The 18,913-nt window shown below is 37.7% G+C and overlaps 1 non-coding gene across 1 annotated transcript; it reads right to left on the reverse strand.

Annotated features, from left to right (window-relative positions):
• Positions 1 to 3,509: 3,509 nt before the first annotated feature.
• On the reverse strand, positions 3,510 to 3,616 carry LOC120078879 (small nucleolar RNA R71). The gene has a single exon (XR_005482157.2). It is a non-coding gene; the product is annotated as a small nucleolar RNA R71 (small nucleolar RNA).
• Between the last annotated feature and the right edge of the window lie 15,297 nt (positions 3,617 to 18,913).

An 18,913-nucleotide genomic window follows, 5' to 3' on the forward strand; every position in this document is an offset into this window, starting at 1 on the left:
CACACAACTACTCGTTTTACTCGACTAGGCTAACCTCTACAAAGGTGAATAGCTAGCAAAATCTAATCAAGAAAGCATTCTAGCTATTGATTACAGTTGGAAAGGCCTAACCCAAATAAACCTATATGCCTCTAGTTCTATTGGATTGATAGCGTCCATATAGAACAGAAAAAATATGAATTAAGTTCGAGCATTCAATTAATTGTCAAGATAGCCATATTCAATTGATTGAATTTGTCATTGAATCTAGCAATTTATGTATTCTAGGAATAGCCATCAAATAAAAAATTAACCATTGCCGCTTAGTGTTAACAGGACATTCTTATACATGAATACATCCTAGCAACATATCCAATCAAGATTGTAGCAAAACTAAGAATCTTGGCTTAACATGCTTAAAAGACAAAAACCCCTAAACATGCTTTTAGAACTTAAAACTGATTCAAGAATCCATAATTTCAGAATGCAATTTACAAAGAAAAACAGAAAACTCAAGAAGATTGCAAGAATTCTTGAAACCTAGAAATAAGATTGAAGAAATTACTTCACAAATCCATTATAATGTTTATAATGAAATAAAGAAATGAAAATCTAACTAATTAGAGACAAAGTTACTAAGGAGTTGAACTGGTGAAGGAAGAAACTCTAGACTCCATGAAGAATTTTGCCTCCTTCTCGCTAAAAATGAAAGAAAATGTTTTATAGTTGCAGGTGTAGCATCGCGACGTTGAGGCTAGCGTTGTAACACTAAATCGTAAAAATACCAAGAAGCATTGGGCTAGGGTCTTGACGCTAGGTTGCGTAAGGCGAGCGCGACAGTTCCATCAAATTTTGGAGCATTGTGATGCTCATGGCAACGTTGCTGCCTTGTTTCGTAGCAGATGGATGCTTTCTGTCTTCCAGCATTGCTTGACGCTTCTGGGAGGGTCGTGACGTTGGGTTTGATGACATTTTTGTAATTACTTTGATTCTCTTCAAGTTTATTGACTTTTTTGTTATTTTTTGTCCTTTTTAACCCTATTTTTCTCGAAATGACTTTTAATTGCTCTCGGGACTGTTTTACCTACAAAAATGAACATTAAAAGCCAACAAATAACACAATTTTGAGGGAATTAATGAAGAAAATATCTCTCTCTTAAAGATCTATCAACGACCTTATGAACCCTCAGTTCATTTTTCCCCTACTATGGCTTGAGCACCAACCATCAAATATTAAAACACACAAAAGTATATAAACTGAGGTGCCTGAAAACATACACAAGATCCCTAAATTTGCATTTCTTTTACATAGGGGCATTAACTTCACACTTCCAGTATAGGGAATTGTACCCACACTGTTCTCACAGGTGTCCTAACGGATCACACCAAAAGGTAGCTCTTTTACCTCTAGTCTTGCATACACATTACAATTTTGTTTTTTTTTTCTTTTGATATTCTTTAAATTCCCAATTTTTTATTATCAGTTGACTCTTTCTTTTTCTTCCCTTTTTTTTGACAGGCATATAAATTACACATTTTCTTCCTCAGTATTTGATAACCGGTAGAAATACAAGTTATTACAGCTCAAATTAGTAAAACAATGAGAGAAAGCAATGGTAAAATAGGCAATATCATGTCTGAAAGTACCAAACTAAAAGGAATTGTGATCGCTAATGCTCATCGCATAAAAGAAGTTAATTTACTTATTCTGTGCAAGTACAATGTGATGGCGTATATGAAATTACGATCCAGGGGCACAATGCGACAGCGCGCTTGAAGTTGCGATCGTAAGTCATGCGATCGTGAGAAGTTTCTCCAAAAGTGATCACATAAAGACCTTGCATCAAGGCGACAATATAATAAATCATGATAGGATGTAAAGCTGATAACGATCGATTTCGAATTTAGTTGACAAGCCATTAAAAACCATACTAATGCAAGTACATTGAACTTTTGGTGACTTTTAAACGGCGCAACAAAGTAGGGAAATTAATGCCGCACATCATTGCAATCATTGGTAAGAAGAGCTACTTCACCTTGAAATCTATAAATACCTAATGCTACCAGAGAAAAAGAAAAAGGGCCCCCGACATATACATAGATACATATATACACAGAGACAGAGAAAGAACAAGGAGGCGAGGCGAAGCCAAGATAAACTTTAATTACAGAAAATGGAAACTTCATTTCGATTTATGTTCAGTCTCTCCACACCATGCATGAGTAACTAAATTTGTGAATGGGTTGAGAAGTACTTAGCTAGCATGACCTAAGCTACGCATTTTATGCGATCATATTGTCTTATGTGTGCGCCATTCATCATTTGGAAGTACTTGAGAAAGTAGTCTAAAGGTAGAATCTAGACTTGAGAGAGTCGGATTAGGTCGCATAAGAAAGAGTAGAAACTTAGAAATAAGTTTTATTTGTTATTTTCCATACACATCGCATGCGTCCTAGAAATAGGAAATATGGCATTTTGCGTTGAGAAATGTAGTACTAATATTTATGTATAGCATGATCACATAACTTATACACAATCTTGGGAAATGTTAAGCTAAGTCTCTTCTCAACCCCTTCATTGTATACTTGTTATAACTCTACGCTTTCATCACTCCACGTTCAACTCCATCGCATAGGAAAAATCTAAATCAAAACACCATCTACTTATTTTTCACCACCGCAATAGAATCAGAGAGTTCGTTGCATATCTATTTAGTAGACCCTATGTTCGGCCCTGGACTTGCTAGAAACCTAAGAAGGCTTATAGGTGGGCTTTGTTAGGAAAAGTTGTATGATCATCGCATCCACACGTCATCGCATGCACACATCATCGCACCCTAAATCAATGCATCAAGTTCTTGGCGCCGTTGTCAGAGACTACAGTATAGATTGCACTAACATCAAAACTCTTTGATCTTTGCAACTTTTGACCTTTGTTGCATTGCCCTTCCATCTGTAAAGGAAGAAACAAGTGTCGCATAAGTGAAGGACACGCTCTTGAGCCCAATTACGACCTAGAGATTGAAAGAACATTTTGCAGAAGACAGAAAAATAGACGTAGATGACAAGGAAGAGTTCACAGAATGGCTGAACAACCTAAAGAATGGGTAGCAAATGAAAACAACATAATGGCAAATCCTATCCTACTAGAAAATGATCGCAATAGACCCATCCCGGACTATGCGTCACCAAACTTGTATGATTTCTCTCCAGGAATCATGAGACTAACATTGGATGGATCAAGGTTCGAGATGAAACTAGTAATGTTACAAATGATACAAACAACAGGACAGTTCGGAGGACGGCATGGTGAAGATCCGCACGCCCATCTACAAAATTTCATTAAAATTTATAACACTTTTGTGTTCCCTAATATTTCTGCAGAAGAGGTTCGACTCACTTTATTTCCATTTTCACTATGCAATAAAGCAAGAAAATGGGCATACTCTCCCAAACCAAGAGAGATAACTTCATGGGAACAAGTTGTGGAAAAGTTTATGAAGATGTATTTCCCTCCCACAGAGAATGCCAGAAGAAGGAAATTGATCACCAATTTTGAACAAGAAGAAGATGAATCGCTCAGTGACGCATGGGCGAGATACAAGAGATTAGTACGCGATTGCCCACACAATGGATTGACAGCTGCCAATGCGGCAGTAGCAGGAGGTCTACTAGACAAAACATATGACGAGACAAAGAATATTCTTGATCGCATCTCGAACGAAGATTGGCAAGAAAGCGATCAAAGAGCAAAACACAGAGAAGGTAATACAAGTAATGGTGTCACCCCTAAACTTAAAATCATGCTTGTCCTCAAGCATGCGTTATACTGAAGAAATTCTAACTCACCTTCTTACTGTCCTTTGCGATGACCAGCTTCTCAGAATATAATTTCCTCATACCTCTAACCATCACCGCAATAATCTCTTCCACTTTGGTTGCTTCTTCAAAAAGATCTTTTCTAGGTTAAAATCTGACAAGCCTTTGTTCAAAAACTTTTTACTCATTCATCGCAATTTTGCATTTACCTTTTGACAATGCGTTCGTTCAAAATAGTTCAAAAATTTGCGATGACTTATTCAAATGCGGCGTTGAACCTGGTTATGCTCTTCATTTTGGGTTACCCCCACGTGTGTCATGTGGGCATCCAACTTCGGTTGCATTCTATATTAAACTCAACTCTTGTCTTGTTTCTGTTGGCTTGCGCCGGACAGAGGAGTTGCGCATATGTTTTGATCCTGGCAACTCACTTTTGTTTTGGCTTGCCCTCACGTGTGTCATGCGGACATCTAACTACGGGTGAGTGCCTTTCACAACTTAACTCTTATCAACATGGGTTTCCCCATTGCATTGACAGTGGAATTATTATTCTAAAAAACTCTCTTCACCATTTTTTTCCTCAAATGATCGTAATGCAAATGAATGCAATTCTCCGAGACCGCTGCCACTCCTACACTTAAAGGTTGGCAACGTTCTCACCGCAAAGCGATGCATGTTCTTAAGGTATGCGTTGATAGTCATGCATCAATGGTCATGCGTTGGAATGGATATATGCCAACAAATGTATGTGAAGACCATGCGTCCTGTCACAAGTTTTCTTACGCTCGCGCCAAGTATAATGCGAATGCAAGTTTCTCGGATGATCTGAGGTCGAACTCAGGGGCTTGTAGCAAAATGAATACGGTAATGTGCATGTGGTGGTTAAATAAAAGAATGTTGGAGGGGTTGTTAAGCTAACACTACTCCTACTTCTAGCTAACAGATAGCGTAATGAGAATATGCATGAGAGGTAAAGACACGATAACTCTTGACATGAAGTAAATGAAGGGAAAAATAGATAAAATGTGGAGATGTTTTCATTGCAATACTTAAGAGTGACCGCAAGGGCAACCTTAGTCAATGCAAGCCATGCGATCATGCAATAGAAATACAATAGTAAACCACCTCTCGGTGAGAATGCTATGGCTTCTAATGCTAGAACGCATGCGGTATATGCGATAAGTGTACAGGACCTACACATAAGCCTCTATCCCTATCTATGCAATGACAAAATGACATCCACACAAATATACGACCACATAATATCATTCCTATTCCTAGGGTGCATGCGATGCAGGTTAACAAACGGAGCTGATCTCTAAGTTCACCGTTCTTGTCTATGCGTTCCAATCTGCTCTCTCGAGTCTTAGATTTGTGTCTTTAGACTACTCTCCCAAGTATGCCTAAATGATGAATGATGCGCTCATAGGACAAGGTAACAGCATGAACTTGGTTGCGCAAGATTATTCTTATCTCTAGTGAACAATGCATACATTGCTTAATGCGACCAACCACTCACACAATGCACACCTCTCGGTGGGTTGCTACATGCTTCATATCCCTAATCCACATGACTAAGTATTCGATACCCAAGCAATCTCACTAAGTTTTACAATGAAAGTAAAGATGCTAAGCAGAGAAGATAGAGATGGAGTCGAAGAAAAAAGGGAAATGCATTGAAAACAAGTTGTATTAATTCCTTAATCACAAAATGTCATGCAATACAATATGAGAAAAGAAAGGAAAATGAAATGACCGGTTGGAAGCAAAGACTTGCTTCCAACAGATGTGTGTCAAGCCTGCTGGTAGTACCATAGATGGGCGATGAAGCTGACTCTCCCAAAATCTAGTTTCGGTCGTCACTCAGAATGGATGAAGGAGGTGAAGAACTCTCAAGCTTCTTCTCACGCATTTTTCTGGATCACAGGGAAAACCCTGAGTTGCAGGGGTAATCCCTGGATCGTTTGCAATTCTGCTCATCGGCTTCTTTATATAGAGCTTGAATCGCCGACAACATTAATGGACTGCTCTAATTCTGACATTCGATGAGTTTAGTCCTTTCTGAATCCCTACTGCCAATAGCGTGGTAGGTGAGATGTCAACATCATCTTTTGATTTGCGTTGATGCGTTCATTCCACCCACCTTGCGTTGATCCCATTATTCTATATTATCGTGTAGCTACAATCGTGTAGTGACCGCATTCGCTTAATATCGCAACTTCTACACGATGACCACAATCGCTTGACAATCGCAACTCCTATGCGATGGATGCATACGGCTGAGTACCGCAACATCTATGCATTGATCAACATGCTCGCCTCTGTGATGGAGAGTTTCTCCGTATGCAATCGTCTATGCGGTGGTCTAGTTTCCGCATTTGTGTCCATTTTCTGTGTTAGCTACAAATATAGACAATTGAACGCATAATAACCCAAAATAACGAGTTAACTGAGATTCTCAATGCTGAACGCCGCAAACTCAATTTCTCGTGAATTCTTAACATAATTGCTGCATATTTCGCTTAACAGCCCTCATAATTCTAAGTAAAAGGCCTAAGATGACATGTATTTCTGCATGTCATCACCATCGCATCATTACAAAATCATATGAATGCGATGGTAAATTTATTGCAAGACATCGCAATAAACAATTCCGGAACTCGAAGTGGGCAAGTCATTGCGATAGAACAAATAAGCACCAGCTGTGTTACATGTGAAGAATCGCATTTTGTTGAGGAGTGTCCAAGAAATTCCCAATCAATCTACTTTGTAAAAAACAATCCCTTTTAAAACACTTACAACCTGAGGTGACGAAATCACCCTAATTTTGGTTGGAAAAACAACCAAAAACAAGAAACCAACCTATGGCTCAAACAGAAGGACCACTAGGATTTTTTTCAAAAACTAACGGACAATAGCAATAGCAAACCAGTAGCTCTCAAACACCACCATCATCATCCCTACAAAACTTGTCAAAGCAATACATCAAAAAGAATGAAATAGTCCTTCAGAACCAAGCTACATCCATCCGCAATTTGGAAATTCAAATACGAAAAAATGTGGGAGAGCTAAAGAACAGACCTCAAGGGACATATCCATCCGCAATCCAGGGAATACAGGGAAAGAACACTGCGAAGCAGTCACCCTAAGAAGTGGAAAGGCGACGGTAGAAGTCAAGAAGGAGCCTAGCAAGACCGATTAAAAGGAGCAACCTGCTATTAAATCAAAGAAACCATTGTCGCAATATGAGTCAAAGAAGTCTGAGACTATGGAACCTAAAGATGCGATCACCGCTAAGCCTCCAGACCATGGAATAGTGAAAGTACAACTACCTCCATTCTTACAAAGACTGAAAAAGAAGCAAGCGATGAAGGTCAAAATCATCGCTTCCTGGAAATATTGAAACAACTACACATCAATATTCCATTTATAGAAGCGATAAAGCAAATGCCGATGTATGCCAAGTTTTTGAAGGATATTGTTTCGAAGAAGATAAGCACAGTAAAATTCACCATGGTGGCATTAACGCAAGAATCAAATACTATAATTCCACCAAAGATGCGCGACTCAGGCAACATTACAATACCCTTGTCAATAGGAGGGATCTAAATTGGTCAAGCGTTATGCGATCTTAGGGCAAGCAGAAACTTAATGCCCGTTTCAATCTTCAAACAATTGAATGTAGGTTAGCTAACACCCACAACGGTGACTCTCCAACTTGCAGATAGGTCCCTGATACACCCTAAAGGAAAGTTGAAGGATATCTTGGTCACAATAGACAAATTTATTCTACCTGCAGACTTCATCATTCTAGACAGAAGATTTAATGACCTCCCATCATTGCAATCATAAGAAAGAAAAGCTTCCACACCTTGGAGCTCTATAAATATTTAAGGCCACCACGTTAAAGGAGTTTGACACAACTCGCCACATATAGAAGATAGATCATATACAAAGTTGTTAGTCTATAGCTATTCTTATATTTAGAAAGCGGAGGCGAGCAAGGAGAAGAAGACGCCGAGAGATCATTCCTGGTTAGCTTGAAAGACTGCCGAGAAGTGTTGTAAAAGGAAAGAGGGCCAACATTTGCGAAAGCAAGGATATTCTTCTGGACAGAGTAGAGTAAAAAGACAGTGTAAAAGCCTTGGGAAGCAAGACATTGCTACCGGGCTTCTTATCCCTACTTTCCATTGTTCTTTTGTATTCCGACTTTATTTATAGAATGGAATTCTCATCTCAACATCTGTTCAATCTCTTCACATTTCACATGAGTAGCTAAATTTTCGAAAGGGTTGAGAAGTACTTAGCTAGCATGACTTAAGATCTTCACTTTATGTGATCATATTGTCTTATGTATGCGTCCTTTACCCTTTAGAGATACTTAAGAGAGTAGTCTAAAGAAAGAACCTAGACTTTAGAGAGTCAGGTTAGAATCTAAGCTTGAGAGAGTCAGATTAGAACTGCATAAGCAAGAGATAGAAACTTAGACATAAGTTCTATTTGCTATTATGCATCGCATGCACCCTAGACATAGGATGTGATAGTATGCGGTCACCTTGTGTATGTATGTATCATTCATCATTGCATAGACAAGAATAGAGGATTAGACATAAGTCCTAACGACATTATCATATACACCACATGCGTCCTAGAAATAGGAATTATGACATTTGCATTGAGAGATGACATGTTGTTGTGTGTATGCAACATGATCGCATAATTTGAATGCAATCTTAGGAAGTGTTAGCTAAATCCCTTCTCAATCTGTTCATTGCATACTTATTGTATTCTCGATTTCATCAACTCTTCACTCAATTTCATCGCATAAAATTTATACTTAAACAAACACCAACCAAACTTATTTGCTTTTGTCACCGCAAAGGAATCAATTTTACTGACGCATAATAACTTAGTAGTCCTTGTGTTCAACCCTGGGCTTACCAAGAAACCTAGTAAAATTTATACTTGGGTTTTACTAGGAAAACTTGCATGTGCAACGCATAAATCATCATCGCAATCATACACCATTATTGAATCACATTTACAACGCATCAAGTTTTTGTCCGCTTCATGATAAAGTCTGCAGGTAGAATGAATTTTCTATTGTGACCAAGACATCCTTCAATTTTCCTTCAGGGTGTACCAGGGACCTATCTACAAGTTGGAGGGTCACCGTTGTGGGTGTTAGCTCACCTTCATTCAATTGTTTGAAGATTGAAAGGGGCATTGAGTTTATGCTTGCCCTATGATTGCATAATGCTAGACCAATGTAGATCCCTCTAATTGAGCAGGTATTGTAAAGCTGCCTGGGTCGCGCATCTTTGGTGGAATTATAGTATTTAATTCTTGCATTAGTGCCACCGTGGCGAATTTTCCCATGCTTCTCTTCTTCGAAACAATATCCTTCAAAAACTTAGTATACATTGGCATTTGCTCTATCGCTTCTATAAATGGATTATTGATGTGTAGTTATTTTAATATTTCCAGGAAGTGATGATATTAACCTTCATCACTTTGCTTCTATTTTAGTCTTTGAGGGAATGGAGGTAGCTGTACTTTCACTGTTCCATGGTCTTGAGGCTTAGAGTTGATCGCATCTTCAGGTTCCATAGTCTCAGAATCCTTTGACTCAGTTTGCGACAACGGTTTCCTTGATTGAATCGTAGGTTTCTCCTTTAAATTGGTCTTGTTAGGCTTCTTTCTGACTTTTATCGTCGCCTTTCCACTTCTTAGGGTGACTGCTTGGCAGTGTTCTTTCCCTGTATTCTCTGGATTGCGTGGAAGCGCAGTTGAGCTAGGAAATGTCCCTTGAGGTCTGTTCTTTAGCTCTCCTGCAATTTGTCCTATTTGAATTTCCAAATTGCGGATGGATGTAGCTTGGTTCTGAAGGACTGTTTCATTCTTTTCGATGTATTGCTTTTACAAGTTCTCTAGGGATGATGATGGTGGTGTTTGAGAGCTGTTGGCTTGCTGTTGCTGTTGTCCATTAGTTCTTTGAAAAAATCCTGGTGGTCCTTCTCTCTGAGCCATAGGTTGGCTCCCTTGTTGTTGATTGTTTTTCCAAGCAAAATTAGGGTGATTTCGCCACCCCGAGTTGTAAGTGTTTGAAAAGGGATTGTTTTTTACAAAGTAGATTGATTGGGGATTTCGTGGACACTCCTCAACAGAATGCAGTTCTTCATATGTAACACAACTGGTACTTGTTTGTTCTATCGCATTGACTTGCCCACTTCGATTTCCGAAATTGTTTATTGCGATGCCTTACAATAAATTAAACATCGCATTCATCTGATTTTGTAATGATGCGATGGCACCATTACTTGTATTACATTCTCTGAGTTTTGCTCTTTGATCGCTTTCTTGGCAATCTTCGTGGTTTTTCGAGATGTGATCAAGAATGTTCTTTGCCTCGTCATATGTTTTGTCCAACAGACCTCATGCTGCTACCGCATTGGCAGCTGTCTTCGATGTAGATTGAGTCCATGATAAAAAAAAAAAAAAAAAAACTTCATTTTTAGGCAATCTGGCAATCCATTGTGTGGGCAATCGCGTACTAGTCTCTTGAATATTGCCCACGCGTCACTGAGTGATTCATCTTCTTCTTATTCAAAATTGGTGATCAATTTCCTTCTTCTGGCATTCTCTGTGGGAGGGAAATACTTCTTCATAAACTTTACCACAAGTTGTTCCCATGAAGTTATCTTTCTTGGTTCGAGAGAGTATACCCATCTTCTTGCTTTATCGCATAGTTAAAATGGAAATAAAGTGAGTCAAACCTCTTCTGCGGAAATATTAGGGAACACAAAAGTGTTATAAATTTTAATGAAATTTTGTAGATGGGCGTGCAGATCTTCACCATGCCATCCTCCGAACTGTCCTGTTGTTTGTATCATTTGTAACATTACTGGCTTAATCTCAAACCTTGATCCATCCATTGCTGGTCTCATGATTCCTAGAGAGAAATCATACATGTTTGGTGACGCATAGTCCTGGATGGGTCTATTGCGATCATTTTCCAGTAGGATAGGATTTTCCATTATGTTGTTTTCATTTGCTACTCGTTCTTCAGGTTGTTCAGCCATTCTGTGAACTCTTCCTTGTCGTCTATGTCTGTTTTTCTGTCTTCTGCGAAATGTTCTTTCAATTTTTGGGTCATAATTGGGCTCAAAAGCATGTCCTTCGCTCATACGATGCTTGCTTTTTCCTTTACAGATGGAAGGGCAATACAAAAAAGGTCGAAAGCTGCAAAGATCAAAGAGTTTTGATGTTAGCACAATTTATACCGTAGTCCCCGGCAACAGTGCCAAAAACTTGATGCGTTGATTTATGGTGCGATGATGTGTGCATGCGATGACGTGTGGATGCGATGATCATACAAGTTTTCCTAAAAAAGCCCAAGTATATGCCTTCTTAGGTTACTGGAAGTCCAGGGTCGACACAGGAACTACTAAATAGATATGCGACAGACTCTTTGATTCTATTGCAGTGGTAAAAAATAAGTAGATTGTGTTTTGATTTAGATTTTTCCTATGCGATGGAGTTGAACGCGGAGTGATGAAAACGTAGAGTTATAACAAGTATGCGATGAAGGGGTTGAGAAGATACTTAGCTTAACATTTCCCAAGATTGTGCACGAGTTATGCGATCATGCTATACACAAATATTAGTACTACATTTCTCAACTCAAAATGCCACATTTTCTATTTATAGGATGCATGCGATGTGTATGGAAAACAACAGATAGAACTTATTTCTAAGTTTCTACTCTTGTTTATGCGATCTAATCCGAATCTCTCAAGCCTTGATTCTATCTTTAGACTACTTTCTCAAGTACTTCCAAATGATGAATGATGCACCCATAAGAAAAGATGATCGTATAAAATGCATAGCTTAGGTCATGCTAGCTAAGTACTTCTCAACCCATTCACAAATTTAGTTACTCATGCATGGTGTGGAGAGACTGAACATAAATCGAAATGAAATTTTCATTTTCTACAAATAAAGTTTCGAGTACAAAATAACAAAAGGATTTGAGAAATAACAAGCCAGGTAAGCAATGTCTTGCTTCCCGTGGCCTTTTACACTACTCTTTAGCAATTCAACTCTGTTCTAGTTGCGGATTCTTGCTCTCGCAAGGGTTAGCCTTCTCTTCTTTATATTGTTTTCCGACAGTCTCTCGATCTGTCTGGGAGCAATTTCTCTTGGCTTCGCCTCGCCTCCTTGTTCTCTCTCCGTCTCTATGTATATACATCTATGTATATGTTGGGGGGCCCTTCTTCTCTGGTAGCATTGGGTATTTATAGATTTCCAGGTGAAGCAGCTCTTCTTACCAATGATTACAATGATGGGCGACATTAATTCCCTACTCTGTTGTGTCGTTTAAAAGTTATAGAAAGTTCTATGTACTTGCAACTATATGGTTTTTAACGGCTTGTCAACTAAATTCGAAATCGACCATTATCAGCTTTACGTCCTATCATGATTTATTATATTGTCGCCTTGATGGGAGGTCTTTATGCGATCAATTTTGGAGAAACTTCTCACGATCGCATGAATTACGATCGCAACTTGAAGCCGCTGTCGCATTGTACCCCTAGATCGCAATTTCATATGCGCCATCGCATTGTACCTGCACAGAATAGGTAAATTAACTGCTTTTATGCGATGAGCATTAGCGATCGCATTTCCTTTTAGTTTGGTGCTTTCAGACATGATATTGCCTATTTTATCATCACTCTCTCATTGTTTTACTAATTTGAGTTGTAATAACTTGTATTTCTACCAGTTATCACACCCTCAAATTTAAAATTTCAGTTATCACACCCTCAAATGTCATTACCTTAAACTAAAGATTTTCTTTAAAATTTCAACTGCCTTTACCCTATCTAGACTTCTCAAGGTGCCTTATTCAAATTGCTGAACAAATGCCTTCTAATTTCTATCCTAATCTTTTCTCAAAATATTTCTACTCTTTAGGGACCGCGAGCTTAACCTTGAAAAAAAATCTTTACTCGTTTGCAGGACATCGCATGATTTATTTCAACTTTATCAAACCGGGGTGTTCAAGTGATTTTGACCCTTGCACGATTCAGATATTTGTTTTGTGATCTTGTGCTGATCCGAGTGCCCAACCTTCGTTTTGGCCTGCCCCCACAGGTGTCATGCGGACATCCAACTACGAGCAAGGAGCTCTTTCTCATTCAAAACTCATGCCCATCTCTTTATTTGGCAGCAGAGTGTCAATCACTTGGTTTCTGCATTGATCACGATTCCCACCTTTGTTTTGGATTGCCCTCATGGGTGTCATGCGGACATCCAATTACGAGTAGGATCCGATCTCAACATTATATAATTTTTTCTCTTTTTTTTTTTAAAATTGAAATTTCTAAAAATAACAAGGTTGGAAATGACATTAGTATCACATTACCATCTATTATGCAAGACGTTCTTTAATTAGGAGGGCCTTTTGGAGTGACAACAAACCTATAGCCTCATAATGCAATTATAAGCAAACAAGAGTCCAGATAAATGGAGAAAGAACCTAAAGATGCATGATAAATATGAAGCAAGATTTTCAAAATTTGCCTAAGAATCATAAATGCGCTTTCCATTCAAATTTCATGCCAACACAATCAATATGAGTGCATTTTTGACTAGTCATTGTGATGAACAAGGCAACAAAGCAAGCAACATCTACGTAATCAACATTGTCCGAGCACAACGCTCAAGGACTCCAAACTAAACGATCATGAAAAAGATACACCAAATCTGAATACCCCACTCCGAATGTCTAAAATTCACATTGTCTTCAATGTGAAAGAAGTGATAGCAAGAGGGATAAAAAAAAAGAAAAAAAAACTTTCCTGAATCATGGAATGAAGGAAGGATTTGTCTCCCTCAATTCAAGATCTTCTCCACCAAAATTCCTAAAAAATCAAGAATAATTGGAAACATTAGTCTCAAAGATAAAAGGGAAAATTGTATAAAAGAAATCTAATCTAGGAAAGTAAGTAAATTTTAACACTTGAATGTTTCAAAGAAGTGCAAATTTCTAAGGTCGGTTGCTCGACTGTATTCAGCTTGATCATCCATGATCGAAGTTGATCGCCATCACTCCATTTGTCACCCCTAACTTTGTTGCTTGACCATTGTCCATAAAAAGCAAGATACTAGAACAAGTAGGTTAAGTAATCACAAGGTTTTGGGAAAATCTCAAACATTTCAGCCAACCACTCATGCATAATCGAAAGTGACCCTTTGTCTATGTCAACTGAAGTTTTAGCGATTTTCGAAAAGGGTCGACCTAACAAGATTGATAAATTGGAGGAGGAGTTTTTTCCATGCATATCAAGAATGTAAAAGTCTGAAGGGAAGACAAAACTATTAACCCTGACCAAGACATCTTTCCTCATACTAAGAGGTTTAACTAAAGAACAATCTACTAACTAAACCCATATACTAGCTGGATGAGAACATGTGACCGAAGATCAAAGTACACAAATGCAGGTATGATATTAATAGCTGATCTTAAGTCATGCATCGCATGCTCAAATTTCATCTTACCTAGCAGACACAATAAGGAAAATGTACTTGGATCGTCACATTTTATTGGTAAGATATGTGAACGGATGACTTGGCTTTCTTCACTTTTGGGCTTGTCTTCAACCTTAACCCACGACCTCTTACCCTTTGATGTAGACTTTCATTGCTCGCCCAAGACTCAACCACGTGCACCTCATCCTTCTGTGCAATTCCCTTAGCAGCAACTAACCTGCTAGGGAAGGGGGCAACAGGAACATATGAAGGGATTGAATCCTGTGCGAAAGTGTGTGGATGCTTGTGTTTCAATATCCGTTGAAGAAAGCAAGAATAGAAAAAAAATAAACACGTTGTAATTTAATAAAAAAAATATAGAAGTACTCACTTTTGAAGAACGTGAAGACCGTTCTACAAGTGAATCTCTTATCAAGATGTTCTGAACACCACCACTAATGTATCTTCGCTATTCTCCAATAGAATTGATAGCTTGTAGAAATACAAGCTATTGTTGCTTTTACTTAGAATTATGAGGGTTGTTGCATGCATTGATCTTAATGAAGACAAATTGGTCGCATGAAATGCTGCAACTACAGTGATAACCATGATAGAAGAATGATTGAAAAGTGGGTGGAATGCGTTGATACCTTACAAAAAAAAAAATCATGAATGAATACCTCGGGAGTATCAAAGAGATAAGATCATGACGAAATTTCACCTACCATGTCAAGAATGGCACTGATTCAGAGCGGGATTACAAAAGCTGTTGACGTTTCAGCTCTATAAATAAAGCCTTAAAGCCCAAATTCAAAGCATCCGGGACTTCTGCCTTGGGCAGATTCCTGTGATCACAAATGAGAGCATGAGCAAGAACGTCTTTGAGAGTTCTGCACGTCCACAACCTGCTCCGATTGGCGATCGGAGCTTCGCCGAAGATAGATTTTGAGAGGGACTACTCCACCGCCCATCCATTGCACCACTGGCAACCTTGACATACATCTGATGGAAGCAAGAGATTGCCTACATCTTGCCATCCATCGCTCTTCTCACCTCTGTATTGTATTACATTTTGGCTTAAGACATTAATACATTTTGTAATCAATGCTTCTCTTTAATTCCTTCAACAAAATTTTCATCATCTTCTTCTCTTTAATTCCTTCAACAAAATTTTCATCATCTTCTTCTACTTTATCATCTTTTTCTTTCATCGCAATGAGTTAAGTGCAGATTACAAGTGTTATCGCATACTTAATCATGTGGCATAGAGATATGACATATGTAGCAAACCATAGGGAGGTGTGCGTTGCCAAAGTATAGTGAGTCAATCCTGTTTGCTTAATGTGAGGCTTTCGCAATGCTTGTCTATGAACGGAGTAGCTATAACCAACTGCCCGAGAGGGTCGGTAGTGAAACTCTACTTGGTGATAGGAATAACTTTATGCTCAACGCAACTATGTGTTATAGAGATATAAGTATGTGGCTGACTACCGAGAGGTGTGCGATGTGTTAGTGTGGCAACCTGGGATTACCTTTGCGACCAAACTTAAAGACTTGGTGATATCTCCTCCACAACTCTACTTCTCCATGCATCTTATTATGTGTTAACAGTTTCCACATCTCTACTGATTCTCATAGTCAAACTTTAATTATTCAATCTGTTTAGCTAGGAGTAGGAGTAACACATAGTAATCAACTTCTTTCTTTCTTTTTTTATTCTCCGCCTTAAACACATTACTTCACTATCATCTTTTAGTTGCAAGTCTTCGTGTTCGACCTCAGATCATCCTGAGAAACTTGTGATTCATTATACTTGGCGAGAGTGCAAGAAAACTTGTGATTGGAACGCATGATCATTGCATACACGATTAACGCATATTGCATATTCTTCAGAGCAACGCATGATCATCGCATGACCATTAACGCATATCTATTAATGAAAATTAAATTATTTTCCTCGCATCAAGAATCGTGGCTTGTGGGAGCCCATTTGGAAGGATGATGGAAGGAGAAAATTTTCTTGAGAGAATGAAAGAGTTACGAATAGAGAAGAAGAAGATGAAAAAAATAAATTTTCTTATCTCTTTCTTCATTTTAAGTTGAGTTAAGGGAGAGGGAGTTACCCACTCTCACTAACTCCCAATAACTCCCCACATCGGGAGTTATTTTTTATTTTTTTTATTATTATTATAATAAATTAAATTAAATATAAATATAAATTAAATAAATAAAATTTATTTAATCTAATTTATTAATATTAATTAATTATATATCATATATTGAATTAATATTATATTGAAATCATATTTAAATATATTTTCCTCTCATAACCTATAGTTTTAATATAATCTTATTCATATTAATTTTTAACCTATAGTTTTAATATAAATTTAATTTATATTATTTAATATTTGAATCTTATTCAGATATTTTATTTTTTTCATATAATAAAGTTTAACTTTGAATCTAATTCAAAATTAACTTTATAATATAATGTATCCATATACATTATATTAATTGTATCATATACGATTATATTTCTCAAATAATTTAAACAATTTAAATTCATCTAGAACTTTAACATTTCTATATTAATTAAACTAATCAACATTCATTAAGTGCATGTCACTCCACTAAAGACCCACACTCTAGATATATTTCTGTGTTTATAAATATAGCCATTATCGATCTATCAATCCTTCATGAGTCGTTCATAATTACATATGGGTCAAATTACCGTTTTACCTTTGTAATTTCTTTGGTTCATTAAGTCTCATTAGTCCTCTAATGCACAACTTGTTTATGGTTCTACTATAAACAAAATCCTTCTTGGACCAATGAGAGGGAGGGCCCCCCATTGTTCAAGACTTGGAGTCAACACTTAAAGGAACAACTCTTCTACTTTCCCCAGAGACAAGAAGGAGTAAATTTCATCTCGTGTAGTTAAGTTCCCAACTCCCTCCTCGGTCATGTCCCCAAAATGGTAGGCATATTGAGTTGGCAACTCAAGCTATTCTAACCCATAAAAATCGAAGGACAATCCCTAATAGGTAGGAGTCCACAACTTACTCAAAATTGAGATTGAGTTACGTATGGTTATCTTATGAAATATAAATCTTTCCAATCAACAGTGTTATAGTGTAAGATTAATTATTTTGCGGTTTGGTCATATAAACTCTTTATACATAATACCTCCACTCAGATCTCTATTACATGAATGACTTGAATCAAATCATTTGTAACACTTATAACACTTGAAACATTTACGAAGTGAGTTGTATCCATAGTGTTACCAGGATAAAGTATCCAATATTTTCCATATACTATAGATCTTTTAGGTTATTACTTGAACATACTATTCAAATTACATTAAATAACCATGGATTTTAGTTTATTGGATTGAGTTATGCAAGACTAGTAAATGAATAAAGTACCTCTTTAATTTATTAATAAATAATAATGTTTACAAGATTAAAAACAGCGAGATTTAGGACATAAATCCCAACAATCTCCCACTTATCCTAAAGCTTTAATGGGGTGTACAATAAAGTAACTATCACAACACTACAATACGCCAAGACATACGCTATACCCATTACATATGTCCAACTTGCCCTAGATCAAGTGACACATATCTTGGAGACCTAGGCTCTTGATAACGGGCAGAAATGCACGTTATCATAGTGCTAAGTTCTTAAACATTTGCTTGCATTGATAAAACATGTTAAATTGCATCCATTAAGCATCAATTTCATAATATTGCGGTCGCATTCTTTCATCGCATTAGAACAGTTGATTTTTGTATTTTTTGTGCAGAATATGCGATAAGAAAGGCAGAAATTGCAATCATAGGAAATCATTGGTTGAGCGCAACATCACCGCAAGGCTTTGCGGTGATCGTGTTCGCAAATATTCGTCCGAGAAAAATCACCGCAACTTGGTCAGCACAACATGGTGAGCGCATCTGGGTGAAAGGCTAATTAATCGTGATGGGACAAAAAGCTGATGACAGTCGAATCCGAATTAAGTTGAAGCTGATAACGATCAAAAGTACATTCAGCTTTTTGGTGACAAATATTCGGCGCATCAGTCAGGAATTAAAGTCGTCTCATTTGTGTAATTATGAGAAAGATGCCACCATTCACTTTGGATGCTCTATAAATACCAAGGGAATCCTTCAGTGGATGGGTTGATCGGTGCACAGTCGATCAGTTAATCAGTTCGCAAGTCTTTGTTCCTAGTTTTCTTTTCATTTTAAGGCAGACGCGAGAGAGGAAGGTGGTGCTGACAGATTGTTCTGGTCATCTTGGAAGAGTGCCGGAAGCTTCAAGGATAGAGAGAGGGCTGACACCTGTAGAAGCGGGAACATTTTTGGAACCGAATAGAAATTTACAGTGTAAAAGCCTCGGTCAGCAAGGAATTGCTACCAGGCTCTCTACCTCTAACTTCCATTGTTATTTTGTACTCCACTCATTTATCGAAATGGAATCTACTTCTCTATATTTGTTCACTCTCTATTATTTACACATGAGTAACTAAATCAGTTGCATGGGTTGAGAAGCATTTAGCTAGCACAACTAAG

This window comes from Benincasa hispida, chromosome 5 (genome assembly GCF_027475165.1).
Source record: "Benincasa hispida cultivar pf3 chromosome 5, pf3_genome.v1.1, whole genome shotgun sequence".
Lineage (NCBI taxonomy): Eukaryota > Viridiplantae > Streptophyta > Magnoliopsida > Cucurbitales > Cucurbitaceae > Benincasa > Benincasa hispida.